Source organism: Protopterus annectens, chromosome 8.part1 (assembly GCF_019279795.1).
Source record: "Protopterus annectens isolate FY-2018-M chromosome 8.part1, PAN1.0, whole genome shotgun sequence".
In the NCBI taxonomy this organism is placed as follows: Eukaryota; Metazoa; Chordata; order Ceratodontiformes; family Protopteridae; genus Protopterus; species Protopterus annectens.
Window position 1 is genome coordinate 307,345,759 of NC_056742.1, and position 18,271 is coordinate 307,364,029.

The following is an 18,271-nucleotide window of genomic DNA, read 5'->3' on the forward strand; positions in this document are numbered from 1 at the left end:
TTTAGCAACAAATGATCCTTTGTTCCATATGACTTTCTTTTATTACCCTTTTGTTCTATTGCCATGATTGAATTTTCTTCTAAATGACTATAAACTCTGTCAGCATCAATTCCAGTGTATAGTTTATACGTCTTTGGAAGGCAAGTTATTGGTCTATTAATTTTTAGGATAACTTGCAGGTTCACTCTTAAGTAGGAGCATTGATTTTCCTGTTGTTAGCCAGGTTGGTGTCAGTTTGGAGTGCACATATAAATAGTTCTTACTCATGGCTAAATCTTACTGCAGATATGTTAATACTTTTAGCCAGAAGTTAGGTACTGCCTTTTATAATTTCTCCAAGTATTTTGGGTTTCTAATACCATGACAGGAATGGATCACATTCCTAAGTCAAAATACCATTAAAGTTTATGAAATTAGTATTGTTTTAGTCTTTGATGTCAGCCAGAAGTGCACTTCGCAGCACCTGTAATGTGCCCAGTAATGACTCCTTCTGCAATTCATATGGAGTTACATGTATTGGTAACATGTAAATATGATTGTAGATTCTTTTTTTAAGACCTGTTGCTCCTACTACTATTGGAACTGTCTGGGTAACTTTCTTCCACATTGCTCTTGTTTCTGCCCGCAAATCCTGATGTTTTATGACTTTGTGTCTCTCTGTACGTAAGATACTGTAGTCACTGGGCGTACCTATTTCAATGATCGATGCTATTTTTGTCTTCTTTTCATGGACCTTATATCTGGTTTTCTCACATCTGTATTTTGGACTGTTGGTAATGGGTGAGCCCATGTGATGTAGACTTCATCATTTTCTATGATGCTTTGTGGCTCATGTTTCCAGTGTTTTTCCATCGCTTCAGTACCATAATGTTTGCACAATTCTCAGTGCAACAGTATTGCCACATTATTATGTCTTTCAGCATACAGTCCTTCTGCCATTGGCTCAGGATAGGTGGCTCCATTAACAATGAGGTCAGTACACAATAGTGTATTGCCTTTGAAGATATAGCTAAAGAATGCCTTGTGGTTGTCATTAGTCTGGGATGCCAAATTTACATCAAATATGGCCTTGGTAGACTTTTTTTGTCCTCTGAATTGTTTGTTTAGTTTGATGAGAGTGCTTTTACCCTGCTGGGTGTTGCACTTCCTAATTTTTGCCATGATTTTCTTCCTTCTGTTATACAGCCTACTGGTGTTGTAATTCCACCAGGGTGGCTTGTTTTTTGAGATAGTTCTGTACTTCTTCCTGGTGGATACAGCTGCCTGTGTGCAGCTATTAACATGCTTGCTTAGGATTTCTGTGAAAAGTTCTGCATAGGCAGTAGTGCTCTCAGGGTTTATGGGGGACTGAAATTTTGCCAGGTTATCACTTAATAGTAGGAAGTTAGCCTTAGAGTCATTCCTGAATATTCTGGGGTTAGTTGGAGGTCCAGGTTTTATTTTTACTTCGAAGGAGGCCATTTTTTGGTCTGATCTTACTCGGGAAGACATTACACTTGGGAGTGTGCAGCACTCCCATATTAGTGAGGACCAGATCCAGTAAGTTTGCACCCCTGGTTGGTGTATTGACAGTCTGGCCTAGGGAGTTTGTGTTTGGTGTTGTATATGATTCCCAGTTAATAGTGGGGTAATTAAAATCACCCATGAATATGGTATAGATGGTGAGTGTTTTCAATAAGTCTAAATACATGGTATGTGTTTCCTGGGTCATAGAGGGGACCTATAGCTTGCAAGGAAGTAGTACTGGATTTTCCCTATAGTGATTTCAACATGGAAAAGCTCAAGTGCATTGTCCTGTTTGACTAGCTTTGAGATATATTTATTTTTTTATGTAAATCAAGACATCTTCACCTTTACTCCCTGTTTGTGTAGTAGCTGGTCTAAATGTGTAGAAGGCTTTATAACTTATCAGTGTGCTCTCCATAGCTTTAAACTATACCTCCGTGACCGCACAGACATCAACATTATCTAGAGTGAAGAGAGCTTCTAAGGAGTGGAGCTTTTTGTTTAAACTCCTAGCACTAAGCAGTAGCACCTTTAGGTTTTCTTGGTTTTGATTTGCTATGTCATACATACTTTAATTTTGACATTGTCTAAAAAAGGCACTATGGGGGAAGACAATGTTTTAGCTAATATTCAAAAGTCCAGAGGGAAGAAGTGCAGACCATCCCTGGCAAAGCAGCATGGTCTGTTAACCATCTACTTCCATGCTGACAAATATCACACCCCCCCTTAGGATTATACCAGAAACTAAGCCAATTATTAAAGTTAGTCATCTTTTGTTCGTATTGTGGCATCATCCTTAAAGAAGGTAAAATGCTGCTCAATGCTAGGCTTATACCATCCTGAGACACATATTCCAAGAACTCCATGATGTCTGTCTTCATATAGTGTAGGGAAGTACTTCTCACGTCATTTATACCCACATGGACTATGAGTGAGTCATACTGTTATTTTTGGTCCAATGGCCTGAGTGCATGCATAAGGTAGTGGATTCTGGCTCCTGATAAGCAACTGACTGTGATTTTCTCCTCACTCAACCTGATGAAGGGACATCAGTGTATCTCACAGTAGAGTCTCCAATGGCCAAAATGTTGGATTGTCTGGTGGCTTCCGTTATGGGCTTAGAAGTAGAGGCTCCATGAGATGTGTTTGCTGATGTGGGTGTTGTTTTGAAAGAGTGCATTTGGGGCTGCTGAGGGTATTTCTTAAGTGTACTTCATCTAGGAGGTCTTTGGAGTTTAGGAAGGTTATGTTTAAGTGCCTCAGCATACGTGGGTCCATGTGTCTGCTTTGAATTGTGTGTGATGGGTGCAGTATGTGTACTAACAACAACCTTATTGACATTAGGAGTGCTTTTATGTGAGGGCTTTGCCTCCAGTGACATTCCCTGGGATTCAATAAGCAAAAACATCCATGCAGGAATAGTGTAGCCATTCCTGCATGGAATATGGCCGCAGAGCAATCCAGTAAACAAGTCTGGGGATGTGCACGAGCCTGCTAACACTATTCTGCCACGGACATGACTGGATTATGCCAATGACCTCATTTGCTGGTGAAAACCATGCAAATGAGGTAAATTAGTGATCCAGTAAGCAGGCAGGCATCCGTGGCAGAATAGTGTAGCATGCAGAAATGTATTCGGCTACTAGCCGAATACATTTCTGCAAAAATCAAAATGGAGGCATGACAGCTCAAACTAAAACACGTATTCTAAACCTTAGGCATGCCAGTGGCCAAATATATGGCCATTGGCATGGAAAAGTGGTGCAAAATTATAAAAATCAAAGTTTTTTCTTTTTGCCCAAACTTGGCTGTTTAAGCATAGGGCAGCAGCGCACAAATGGGATTGTGCCGAAAATAAAGAAATAAATGTGAAAAGTCAATTCTAAGTGAAATCTGCATTTTGCCATTATAGTCTATGGCTTGCAAAATCAAAACAATAGCAGGGAACAGTGGTCGCTAAGGAGAAAGGCTCTGGTGTAGTGCAGTAACTAAAGACTAAGACAGTGGGGTATGCTAATGAGGAATATTTACTGAATCACAAAAAGAAGCAAAGTGCCAAACTGCACCTAACTGTGTAGGTGCTATAAGGCAGTGGTGTAAGCAGGAGGAGCAACAGACATCAAAAGGGGGTGTGTCATGCTTGGCATAAGCACATTGGAGTTCCACGGTTCCGAGATGAGCTTAGCTAAGCAAAGCTAAGCAAGGGGGTGTGTCTGAGGCTGTATTGACTTATTCCATGAAATGAAGAGCATGTTCATAGGTTCATAGGTTGGTACTAGGCTATCGGCCCTAGGGCCTATACAAGCCAAGCCATAACAATTCCCTTGATATTTCTTCCCACAATATTTACTTCCCTGGACCCCTGTCTAGTAGGGCAATTGACGTGATTCCCAGAGTGAATTTCCTATCTCCCATCCAATTGTCAAGGTTCCTTTTGAAGACAGCTAAGGAGGTAATCTGCTTGACATGTATGGGCAATCTATTCCAGAGTATGGGGAGTCTCTGGATCAGGAACATACCCCTCCAGCATGTTTTGTTCATTGTGATGACAAGGATTACCGTGTGGGATTTCTTTAAGTGGAACATGTCCAACAGCTCAGGGTATGACATGGTCTTGTATGTTAAGCAGAGATCACCTCTGAGTAGACGATATGCCACAGAGTATAGCTGGAGTTTTTTTAGATGGTCAGCATAGGGCATCTGCTTTAGGCCCGTGATTCTTTTGGTGAGGTATTTCTGCAGCCTTTCCAGCTGTTGCAGATGTCTTTTGAGGTACATACAAAATAGGGTGCTGTACTCTATAAAGGGTCTAATGAGGGATGAGTACAGTGGGACAATGACCTCCTTTTTTCTGGATGAAAAGCCCTTAGTGATGAGGTGTGCCACATAGACAGATTTCCTGACTGTTGTGGTGATGTGGTTATCAAAAGTGAGACCACTGTCCACCTGTGTCCCTAAATCGCTCATCACACTTTCAGTGTTTAGTATACTGCCATCTATCTGGTAATTCATGGGTACATGTTTTTTCCCAAAGGGGATAACTATACATTTCTTGGCATTAAGCTTGAGCCCATGGCTCTGGCACCAAGCATCTGTTTCTGTAAAGCCCTTTTGTAGGCTATCCACATCATTTGGGGATTCAGTAATGGCTCCCCAGTTTGCAGTCATCTATGAACTTTGTTAGCCAGAGCCCCTTAGTGTTGGCCTGTACTTCAGAGAAGTAGATGCCAAACAAGAGCAGTCTCAGCACTGAACCCTGATGTACTCCACTTGTCACTTGTCTAGAGCTGGATTTGGAGTCAGCTACTTTTACTGTCTGGGTTCTGTCAGTAAGCCAGTTGGCAACCCATCGAGTGACGTAGGGACTTATGCCCAGCTTAGTAAGTTTATCTATAATTCCAGAGTGGGGGATGGTGTTGAAGGCCTTGGCGAGGTCCAGATATGCTGTGTGGACCGCCTTACCCTTGTCCACAGCTCTGGAGACCGATTCAAAGAAGTCAATCAGGTTCAGGAGACAAGATCGGCCCTTCACGAACCCAAACTGGGTGGGGTCCAGTGTTTGAAGGTTGCCAATGTCTTTGTTTATAAGTTTCATAATAATGCATTTCATGCCCTTGCAGATCAGGCTCATCTGACTGATGGGATGGTAGTTCCCTGGATCCAAGGTGGATTCCCCCCTTGTGGAGTGGGATAACTGTAGATGTGCGCCACTCAGTGGGCACAAAGCCTGAGCTGAGGCTATGATTAAACATGGCACTTAGGTGAGGTGCCAGTTCATTTTGTAGTTCATGTAGTACACAGCTCGGGATGTCATCTGGTCCCATGGATGCTGTATTCTTAGCTTTGGAGGAGTGTGGTTTCTACCTGTGTGGCCATGATAACCGGAATTTGGCAATCTTTTGGTATTGAGATGGGCTCTTTAGGGGGTGAGGGGGGGGTGAAGTTGGCACTAAATCAATCTGCCAGGATATTGGCAATATCTTTGGGATCAGTATATTTAATGCCATTCTGTTGTAGCTCAGAGCAGATATAAGCATTGCCATTTAGATTCTTGACATAACTAAAGAATGCCTTGTGGTTCTCTTTGGAATCGTTGGCAATTTTATTTTTGTAACTAGCTTTGGAGGATTTTTTGAGGGATCCCAGCTTCTTACTGAGGCTGGTTAGAGAGTTTTTTGCACCCTGGGATTTTCCTCTTTTCTGCAACAGTTTCTTCCTTCAATTGTATAGTTTGTTTATGGCAGGGGACCACCAGATTGGCTTCCTTTTTCTGGAGGAGAGCATCTTGGTTCTATTTGGGAAGGCACGATTCATGCACGAGTGGATGTGCTTGTACAGTGTCTTAGTGTTGGATTCAGCAGTCGAACTATCGGGTTTATATTATATTCTCAAAAGCCGACAATGTTGAATCTGACATTGTCGACATGAGAATATTGAATACTCAGAATCTCGAGCGTGTAAACGGAAATCTCTGTAAGGGAAGATTACCGTTTACTGCAATGTAGTGCAGTCTCGGATTTGGTATATTTAAGTAGTGGGGGGTGCAGGGGGGCTTGCCCTCCTTCTTAAACCCATTAGGGTACTTTTTTCTTTTTTTTTTTGTCCTTTTATAAGGTCCACATTTGAAGATATTGACCATATGGTGTCGACCATATGTTGTTCGATGTTTTCAACCGTCGATCTTATAGTATAGACCCGAACATTCAGCTTCCGTCTGCATGGGTGTCATGAAGTTTGTCACTTCTGACTTGAGTATCATGAAGTTGGCTTTGGAGAAGTTTTTTACAGAGGTTTACTTACTAGGGGGTGGGGGTGGGATGTGGATGTCAAGGGTGATTAGCTTATGGTCAGACCTCACCTATAAAGGGGTGACCACTGGTGTGGAGCATCTAGCTCCAATGTTGGTAATGACCAGGTCTAGGATATTGGAGCCCCTGTTGGGACAATGGATTAGTTGATCCAAGGCATTAGAATTTATGAATTCCAAGAACCGTTGGGAAAAGGTGTTGGCACCCGAGTAGTTTTCCCAGTTAATGGCAGGGTAGTTGAAATCACCCAGTATTAGGGTGTTTGGTTGTATCTATATATTTTCCAGTATGTTTAGAGAGGTGTAGTGAGAATCTTGGGGCATGGTGGGGGATCTGTAGGCAGCTACAATTTGGATTGCAGTCTTACCTAGTGTTAGTTGCACCTGGAGAATTTCAGATGCATTGTGTTGGGCAACTAGCCTGGAGGTGTGAATATCCTTGGTGAATATGGACACTCCTCCACCTTTAGTGTTTCGGTCTTGGTTTGGTGGCCGAAAAGTGTGGTAAGAGCTGTAGCCTGGTATTTCAGCAGTGCTGTCTGGAGCCTTGAACCAGGTCTCAGTTACTGCACAGATATTGATGTTCTCCATTTTTAGGAGTGCCTTGAGAGAGTGCATTTTGAGGTCTAGACTTTTAGTATTGAGTAGCATTATCTTCAGATTTTGCATGCTTGTATCTGTTATGGTGGTGGTTTTGTCCTTTGAACCTTGCCTAAAAAAGGCACTATAGGGGTGACAAGAGCTTTAGCCAGTAACCTGAATCCCAGGGGCGACAGGTGCAGACCATCTCTGGCAAAGCATAGTGGTTTGTCGATCATGTCATCCCAGGCAGACAGATACTGGATCCCCTTTGACTGACACCAGAAGCTTAGCCAATTGTTGAAGTCAATCATTTTGTCCTTATACTGTGGTATCATTCTGGGTGAAGGCAGGATGTTACTCAGGGCTAGGGTCATACCTGCCTGGGGCACATGATCCGAGAGCTCTTCCATGTCTCTTTTCATGTAGTCCTGGGAGGTACGTCTCAAGTCATTCACTCCAACATGGACAATTACAGAGTCATATTTGTATTTGTTGTGGAGTGACTTGAGTGCATTCGTTATGTGGTGGATCCTGACACCCAACAGGCAGCTGACTGTAATTATCTCCTTGTTCAGCCTGGAGAGTAGGACATCAGTGTGCCTGACTATAGAGTCACCTATGACTAAAGTGTTGGATACGTTGTCTTGCCTTAGGGGCTGTTTTGGGGTGGCACACTGGTGTTGTGAGCTATGTGTCATATTGGTTGTGACTGGTGTTTGTTTGCGTTTCAGCTTCGGAGGTCCTTGTTGCTTGGGCAGGTTAATGTTAAGGGCCTCCGCATATGTGGGTTTAGTGTTGCTGTGTGGGTGTTGATGGTGTGGGTTTTGAAGGGCTATGTGTTGCTTTAGGTGAAGTGCAGGTGTTAACCTTCTCCTCTTGACTGTCTAGCACAATCTTGGCTGGAGAGAGCTTTGCTTCCAGTTTGGCTATGTAAGTGCATCTCTTGCAGGTTGTAGTGTTGGGTGGTAGGAGGAGAGGGTTGTCTGTATACATGAGTCAGTACCTGCATTGCCCCAGTATGCCCAGATTCACCAAGTGGACAGAAGAAATCAAAGGAAGTCGACCCTTGGACATGCCTGTTTAGGGGCTTTTGTTGTAAAGTACAAGAGCTGTTTTCCCTTACCTTTGCAAGGTACTTTGCAATTATAGGCCGTTTAGTGCCTACAATTAATTTCTCCTTATTAACAAGGAGAGTTGAGTGCTTGTATCAGTTTAAGGCTTCCTAGTGCTTTCCAGCAGGTTCTAGAGCAAGTGCTAGTCACAGGGGTTCAGATTTTAGTGCTACTACTGAGAACCTAGCTAGTTCTAAGGTAAAATTTGAAGAGCAGACTTTCTGGCACCTGTAATAGTTTAACTGTAGCCCCGCGGTGCTGCACGATGCGGAAAACACACAAGCACGCGTGTTTTTAAGCCAGAAAGTTGAAATATATAGAAATCAGCCCAAAATGGCTAATAAAATTACAATTTCAGAGCTGGAAACCACTCCTCTAGTGTTAGATAGGCAGTACAATGCTCACCACTTCCACTGATAAGCAGTGGGACTTCCCTCTACCACAGCAAGGTCTGGATAGAAAATAAAGTCTTGAAACCAGCAAAGCCTGGGATCTGGACTATATTAGCTAGGAAAGGCAGGAAATGAGCAAACAAGATAGTATTTTTTTATTTATTTTTTGGTTAAAACAGGCTAAACAATGCAATAATACAGTAAATAAACACAGAAAAGGCTAACGCACTTGAGTGTGTAACCTTAAACAGTAAATGCAATTAAACCTCTACAAAATTAGCAATTTAAAACTTTTTAAATGAAGCAAGGCAAGTGCACAACTGAAAAATGATTTAACAGGCAGGAATACAGTAGAATAAGTAGCTAGTCTATATATATATATATATATAATATATATATATATATATATATATATATATATATATATATATATATACAGAAAAGTCTATAGATACGGAAAAGTAGCTAAAACACTAAAACAATTCAATTGCAGTGCAACCTAGAGCACTTGAGTTGTAGCAATATTAAGCAAATACAGCTTTAATAAATGCACTAAAATATACTCTATATTTCCAAAATCTTAGCACAGTCAGAACACAAGGAGATTCAGGCAATTTTTTCTATTTTATTTTTTTTTAAGAAAGGGAGAATGGAGGAACAGAAGGAAAGAAACTAAGTGGGTTGGCCTTCCCAGATGTTCTCTCTGTATTAGGTAGAATGAGCTAATGACACTAGACTGGGAGGAGTGTCCAAGATCAAATTTAGAGTAGGGCTGGCAACTGCAAGGTTAGCAGATATAAAGATAAGATGCCAATAGGGAGGAAGGGTGAGAAGCTATTTTAGGCAGAAAACACTACAGAAATGTTTATCATAGCAGAAAACCAGCAGTGAGCCAATAGCTATAAAATACAGTACAAGTATGCAGTATACAATAAAATTTCTATAAATATCTAGAATAAGCAATAACTACTAAAATAAGCAAAAGAAACAGGCTACTTATTGCTATATATCACAGGTCAGGTGCTCCTCCTCAGATAGCTCTGTGTGTAATGGCTGAAACACTCAAGTTAACTTCTTAAGTAGCAGAAAGTTGAAACCTAAAACAACTTTAAAAAAAAGCTCCAAGACCTAGCAACCCAACTAGACAATGACCATAAACACTAAACTCTCACTGAAGTGGGAGATGGTCTTTGCTAACTAAGATGGCCTGGACAATGAGCTCAGAAAACAGCCTCTAACAAACAACTAGGCCCACAAACACAATCAGGAATATGGACAAAATTACAGCTACGACTGAAACTATTTTAGGCAGAAAACACTGCAAAAATTTCTATCACAGCAGAAAACCAGCAGTGAGCCAATAGCTATGAAATACAGTACAAGTATGCAGTATACAATAAAATTGCTATAAATATCTAGAATAAGCAATAACTACTAAATATGGGGGGGGAGGGACATTTCTACTGCAAAGTGTTTATTTTAGTTAAATGGGTTTGCATGACATGCATCAGGTCTAAAACAAAAAAAAAATGGAAATAGCCGGACTGTTTACATTTGGGCACTGGGTTTGCACTGCACGTCTCGGGGCTTAAAAAGGGCAGAAATGGGAAGTGGAACAAAAGAAAAAAAAGGGAAATAGAAGAATAAAAGCAATCAAGTACAAAAACATAGCTAGCAGGTGGAATGCATCATAGTCAGCCAATCATACAGGCAGTATCTGCAGCACAACAGTATAAACTATACAAACACCTTACAGTTTGTTTTTTCCCACAGAATCTGCACCATTGGTGTACACATGCAGGGGAATTTTAACTGAAAACATGTTAGGGGCTGCCATTGCTTTGATCTATCAGTATGTGCTAGAGACTGAGGGTGGTGAAGAGAATAATGCTGACAACCGTCACAGACTGAGGAGGAGAAGAGTGTTCAGACCCAGGGTAAGTTACCAGGGGCTACATGATCTGAAGATAGTAGGGTGGACAGAGACATACTTCAGCAAATCATCGTGCTGTGCCAGCCTCAACTCAGACCCAGAGCCAACAGAGGGGAACCCATCCGAGTGGATACCAAGGTATGTGTAGCCTTAAGAATACTAGCTACAAGTACTTTCCAGACCTAGTGGGGACATCATGGGGGTCTTACAGGCATCCGCATCCAGGGTACTCCACCAATTCCTGGATGCCATCCCACCGCATGTCGGTGAGCACATTTACACTGTAGGGACCCAGGGACTGACACCTCTCTCTGACTCGCACACACAGTAAAATGGATGACACACACATCACATTACCTGTAACTTACCATGTATAGGCAATGTACTGTGTGCATCCAACATAGGCATCCCACAAGCACCATCCTCACAACTGCCACAGTCACAGGGTAAGTCAGTCTTCTTAACAATAAATGAATGGATTACTATGTTTTGGTGGCATATATATGGTAATGCTGCATGCATGCAAGGGAATAGGGTGGCCTACTGGGATAGCAGCAGACAACTGACAGCTATGTGGGATGTGGGGCACAAGGAAATGTCTGCACAATACTGGCTTCCCCACACTATGCAAGTATAATTTAAGGTGACAAACCCCACTGCAGTATATGTGGGGGGCCAACTAAGGGGGGGGTCATAGGTCACATGCATGGATGTCACTGTGGGGATCCCATACTCACCCCTCAGACTCACACAGCAAGTCAACCATAGAAAACCATAAAGGAATGTCTGGCAAAGGCCCACAAATGGTGACAATGATGTAATACCCCCTACAGACTTACACAGTGATATCACAGCACGCCTTGCATTTGCATTAAGGCTCTGAAGGGTAAGAAGTCTGAAACACAATTGTTTGGCATTACAATCTAACCAGTGGTCTCTAGTGATATGCCTCTATTCACCAAGACAGGGCACAATACTATGCAAAATGGAAACAAAATGTAAAGCCAATATCAGCACAGTCTGTGCAAATATGTACTGTTGACAGACGTGCCCCCTCCCACACCCATATTCTCATAAAGATGCAGTAACATGTAAGTTTGTAGGGTAATAGCAGCAGAGCACACATTGCCAGGGCTGTCCCAATCAACAGTATAACTTGCTGCATGTCCACAATATGCAGGGCTCAATGAGCTATGTATATGTGTGGGAAACTGTCAAGATGTGGCCACCGACTTCTCATGGCTGTTGTGTCCTAGTGGCCTAGGTACAGTACTGTGGTAGACAGGGCCATGCTCCATGAAATGCAGTGCCAATTATTTTGCATGTCAGCTACACCTACAGAGAGAGTAGAACACACTGTCTAGATGTCAATATCCATTACTGCCGGGAGGCTGGATAGGTCATGTACAAGGGGCAACACATATGAACAGTACATAGGCTGGAGTAACCTACACAGTGCCTACCATACCTCACAACTGTACAGATCTTTTGTAGAATGTACACAGGTTTGCATCATATTTGTGGTGTCTTTATTCTGAAATAGTGGTTGTCTGGCAAATCACTGGCAAACTAAGAAAATCTAAAGGCAGAAAATATTGATGGATTGTAGTGTCTCAGACTTCATACCCTATAGAAAAATGTATGCTAATGCAAAATCTGTTATTGTATCACCCTTCCAGGTTTGTAAGGCCAATAGCTACAATGGTCTATATATTTAGACCTTTGTCACCCAATTACTCATGGCTTGTCCAGATGTCTGGCTCACATACGTAGAGAGGTATGGTGCCTAGTAGCACAGCAGTGCATTCTGTTGCTTACCATTGACACTCCAGGGGGAATCCACTACCTGGCAGCCTGGGAACATATGAGTGACAGAACACATTGCCTTGCTACAGATGGCCTGTATCCATCTTACATGGCCTAGAGGCCTCTGGCAAAGGCCCATGCCTCACCCATAGTGCTTTTGTAGGGTATGTCATGGGGTCCATACTACCAACATAACACAGTCAACAAAATGCAAATGTAAGGCCATGCTGCTAAATTCTAGTAGCATACCTCTCACCTCGTAGAGGAAGAAATCTGGGCAAAGCCATACATAATGGTGAGATAAAGGCCCAGCTATAGGGACACATTTGAAATATTGCTCTCATAATGTTACAAAGTTGACAGAATAACAGAAGGGGTGTGCAGTAGCATGGATGTCATGAAGGGTGTGAAGTCTAACACTGTAATGTCCTGTCATTTATCCCGGACTACAACCCTGAGTGATTTGCAACAAATGTGCTAGAACACCACTATGTTAAGGGAAACCAACCAGATATATGAGACAGGGATCTTGATAATCTGTGAGAATCTGTACAGTTGACAGGTATGGCCACACCAGGATATGACCCTTCAGGTAAGAAGAATACTGCACAGCCAGGAGATCCCTAGCCAGTATATCACCAAGGTGTTGGACATTTTACACAGCTTCATCAGTCAATTGGCTGTAGCCACACCTCCCAACTGGCCAGATTGTGCAAGAATGTCTAGCCTTTACATCATAATATAGGTCTGGGCATCATCCATCTTGAATTTCTCAGGTAAATAACTGTGATTATCCAATTATATCTGTCAGTAGGTAATGACACAATACAGTACAGTGTCAAATATTACATATGTCATAAAATGTCTCCTAAAACAAACTTTGTAACTTAACCAACTTATACATTGATAAGAGCAATAGTTACAGCACCCCCCTATGTTTGGTCCATTGTTTCCCCATATTGGCAGCCTATCTCCAGATACAGAAACACTGGCAACTGTGATCCTGTGTGCGTGTGTGTGTGTGTGTGTGTGTGTGTGTGTGTGTGTGTGTGTGTGTGTGTGTGTGTGTGTGTGTGTGTGTGTATCTGTGTGTATGGTCAACACGATATCCTCTGGCGGTATGGGTTTTACCAATATGAGGTGTGTTTCACCCACTACACCTACTATTGTCCACATTACAAGGGCTGCTGGCATCAACCACCATAGACTTACCTGTATACACGCCTCAGCCCTATAGGCTCTGTGGCACATGCAATAACTGTTACACAGACCTGGTAAATGTGCATATATACAGCTGAACCTCGGCTCTGATATGATCGATGTGTTACCACTCTTCCGTACCCCTCATTGGCAATGTCTGCCGGGCTACATCCTGCTGTCACACAAACACATAGAACACAAACAGAATACAGCATGTGAGACTACATCCAGTCAGCATTACTAACACCAATAATGCATCATGGCTGAAAAGGTACACACACTCTGTAGTGTACCCATTACAAATGCCAGCTGACAGCACCTTACACAGCATTACATAGCTAAAGTGTACTTAATTCACCCTGTACATCTGAACCATATTAGCATGTCCCTGCATCGCTGGTATGGATGACAGGGATGTGGCAGAGGTATCATCATATGCACAGGGTGTTGTGTGGGTTTGCCAGAGGCCTAGGCTGGGCCATATGGTTGACATCATGTGTGTGTGTGTTTGGAGGGATGTGCTATGAAGAGCCCATGCAGAGGTGGTGTATGTGTGTCTGGAGGTGACCTCACTGTGATGGTGATGTGTGTGTTTGTATGCACACAGTCACACCCTGTAGCTGCCCTACACAGGGGTATGTTGGACAGCTGTGGACTGTACATGGCAGGGTGTACAATTCACCATCTCTGGCTAGGGACATGTAAACTGGCCCTGCCAGTGGTCTCACTGGCACCACCAGGCCCAAGACCAGATACAGTACTACTCCCTGATGGTGACTGCTGTCTGCTGGATCCATGCCCTGATGAGACCATACAGGACCACGTGCCCATGAGCTTCTCCGTTGTGGTGTGGACAGCACCCACCCTTCAGTACTGCTGGTGGGACTGCCAGCACGGGAGTGCGAAGGTGCATGGCGATGTTGACTCTCAGCTGAGGTGGGTGCTGACCTACATCCATGTGGCTGATGCCCATCTCCCACCACACGCTGCAGCAAGACATTCCACAGTCGAGGACTGCTAAGGTCTCACCCCACCATCTATGCACTTATCTAGCCAAACTGGAGGTAAAGCTCTCTCCAACCAAGACTGAACTTGACAGTCAAGAGGAGAAGGTAAACACTTCCACCACACCACACTCATCACATAATCCCACTAAACCTACACCACCAAAATCCGCACAGAGAAACACAAAAACATTCACAGAGGCTCTCAATAATAATCTGTTCAAGCAACAGAGACCTCCAAAGCAGAAACGCAAGCAACCTCCACCCCCAACACAACCCAAATGATACATAGCCCAAAGACTCAGTGTGCCAATAAACCACAGCCCATAAGTCAAAACAACGCACCCAACACACTAGTCATAGCAGACTCTATAGTCAGGCACACTGATGTCCCATTCACCAGGCTAAATAAGGAAAAGGTTACTGTCAGCTGCCTGTTGGGTGCCAGGATCCGGTATATAACCCACGCACTCAGGTCACTCCACAACAAGTACAAATATGACTCTGTGATTGTCCATGTTGGTGTGAATTACCTGAGATGTACCTCCCTGGACTACATGAAAAGAGACATGGAAGAACTCTCTGATCTTGTAGCCCAGGCAGGTATGACCCTAGCCCTGAGTAGCATCATGCCATCGCCCAGAATTATACCGCAGTACAAGGACAAAATGATTGACTTTAACAATCGGCTAAGCTTCTGGTGTCATTCTAAGGGGATCCAGTATCTGTCTGCCTAGGACGACATAGTCGACAGACCACAATGTTTTGGCAGAGATAGCCTGCACCTGTCACCCCTGGGATTCCGGATACTGGCTAAGGGTCTTACCGCCCCTATAGTGCCTTTTTTAGGCAAGGTTCAAATGACAAATTCACCACTGTAACAGGAACAGGCAAGCAAAAACTCAGGGTAATGCTACTCTATGCTAGAAGTCTAAATCTCAAAATGCACTCACTTGAGGCACTCCTTAAAATGGAGAACATCTATATCTGTGCAGTGACTGAGACCTGGTTCAAGGATCTAGAGAACATCCCTGCATTACCAGGCTATAATTCATATCACACTTTTCGGCCATCTAACCTGGACCAGAACACCAAAGGTGGAGGTGTGTCCATACTCATTAAGGATATCCACACCTCTAGGCTAGTTGCACAGCATAATGCATCCAAGGTTATCCAAGTGCAACTAACTCTGGGCAAAACTGCAATCCAAATTGTAGCTTGATAAAGATCCCCCACCATGCCCCAGGATTCTCACTCCTCTTTTCTTGATAAACTGGAAAATATTAGGGTTCAACTAAACACCCTAATAATGGGCGATTTCAACTACCCACCAATAACTGGGAAACTACTCATGTACCAACTCCTTCACTCAATGCTTTCAGGAATTCATAAATTCAATGCCCTGGATCAACTTATCCACATCCCCAGCAGGGGCAACAATATCCTAGACCAAGTCATTACCAACATGAGTGACCGGTGTTCCACACCTGAAGTCAACTCCTCGTTGGTCAGATCTGACCATAAATTAATCACCCTAGATATCCGCATCCCGCCCCCACCCACCATTAAGGAAACCATGGTAAAATATTTCTCCAAAGCCACTTCATGCTTCTTAAAACAGAGTGGTGAACTTCATGACACCCATGCAGATGGACAATACAGTTACGACTGCTGAATCCTAAACAAATGCACTCTATAAGCACTTACACAAGTGCATGGATCGTGCTATTCCAAACAGAACCAAGACACTATCCTCCAAAAAAGGAAGCCAATCTGGTGGTTCCCTGCCATAAACAAACTCTACAACAGAAGGAAGAAACTGTTGCAAAAAAGAGTAAAATCCCATGAGTGGAGGAGCTCCCTGGTCAGCCTCACTAAGAAGCTGAGATCCCTTATAAGATCCTCCAAAGCTAGCTATGAAAACAAAATCGCCACTGATTCGAAGGGCAACTACAAAGCATTCTATAGCTATGTCAGGAATCTCAATGGCAATACCCAGATCTACTCTCAGTTACAGCACAACTGATATTGCCAACATCCTGGCAGATAGATTCAGTGGTAACTTTACCCCCCTCTCACCCACTAAAGGGCCCATATCTGTGCAGGAAGAATACAGAGTCCCTGTAATCACATCTATGCAGGCAAAAGCTGCAAATTCTAAAACCAAAAACACAGCATCCACGGGACCGGACAACATCCCAGGCTGCATTTTACATGAACTTGTGAATGAACTGGCTCCCCACCTAAGCACCATGTTCAGTCATAGTCTCACGTCAGGCTTTGTGCCCACTGAATGGTGCACAGCAACAGTTATCCCACTCCACAAAGGGGGAGCCACCACTGATCCTGGGAACTATCGCCCTACTAGCCTAACGAGCCTGGTCTGCAAGCCCATGGAATGTATCATCATGGAGCTCATTAAAAAAAGACATTGGTAACTTCCTAACTCTGGATCCCACCCAGTTCGGGTTTGTGAAAGGCAGATCATGCCTTCTGAACCTGATGGACTTCTTTGATGCAGTCATCAAAGCCATAGATGAGGGTAAGGTGGTTCACATAGCCTATCTTGACCTCGCCAAGGCTTTTGACACCATCTCCCATTCTGGAATTATAACTAAACTCACTAAACTAGGTATAAATCCCTACATCACAAGATGGGTTGCCAACTGGCTTACTGACAGAACCCACACTGTAAAAGTTGCAGACTCCAAATCTGACTTCAAACCAGTGACAAGTGGAGTACCACAGGGTTCAGTCCTGGGACCTCTCCTGTTTGGTATCTACTTCTCTGAAGTACAGGCTAACACAGAAGGCCTCTGGCTAATGAAGTTCGCAGATGACTGCAAATGAGGAGCCATAGTCGAGTCCCCAAATGATGCAGACGTCCTACAGAAGGGCCTCACTGAGACAGATGCCTGGTGTCAGAGGCATGGCCTGAAGCTCAATGCCAAAAAGTGCATTGTCATCCCCTTTGGTAAAAACTCTGTACCCATGAACTACCACATAAATGGCAGTCTACTTAATGCTGAATCCGTGATAAGAGACCTTGGGACCCAGGTGAACAGTAGTCTCTCCTTTGATAATCACATCGCCTCAGTAGTCAGGAAATCCTTCTATATGGCACACCTCATCACAAAAAAGGTTCTCATCCAAGAAAAAAGAGGTCAATGTTCCCCTCTACTCGGCACTCATTAGATCCATTATAGAGTACAATGTCCCTTTTGGAATGTACCTCAGAAGACATCTGCAGTAGCTGGAAAGGCCACAGAAGTATCTCACAAAGAGGATTACTGGCCTCAAACAGATGCCCTATACTGACTATCTCAAAAAACTCCAGTTTTACTCTGTAGCATATCACCTACTCCAAGGAGATTTCAGCCTAACATATAAAGCTATGTTAAATCCACAGCTGTTGGACATGCTACACCTAAAGAAATCCCAATCCCTCTGAACAACACTCTCTAGGGACCTAAACCTTGTCACCACAATAAACAGGACATGCTGGAGGGATAGATTCCTGTCCCAGAGACTTCCTATACTCTGGAACAAGCTACCCATCTATGTCAAGCAAAGTTCCTCATTAGCACTCTTCAGGAAAAATCTTGATGAGTGGATGGGAAATAGGAAATACACCCCGGGATCACTTCTGTGGCTATGCTCGACAGGGGCAAAGGAAATTAACTTTCTTGGGTGGCATAAGCCAGGGAACCTTGTTGTCTAGGCTTACTTAGGCCCTTGGGTTGATAGCCTAGTACCTACCTATGAACCTATGAATCTATTCATGACCTCAGTATTTTGACATATGGCCTCAACAAGGTCATATATGTCATCACGTAAGCCAGGAAGAGTTGCATCCAAGACCCTGTGTATTTGTCTGGTGTTGCATTCACTACATTCCTGTGCATCCATGACAGTCTGAAACATGCGTC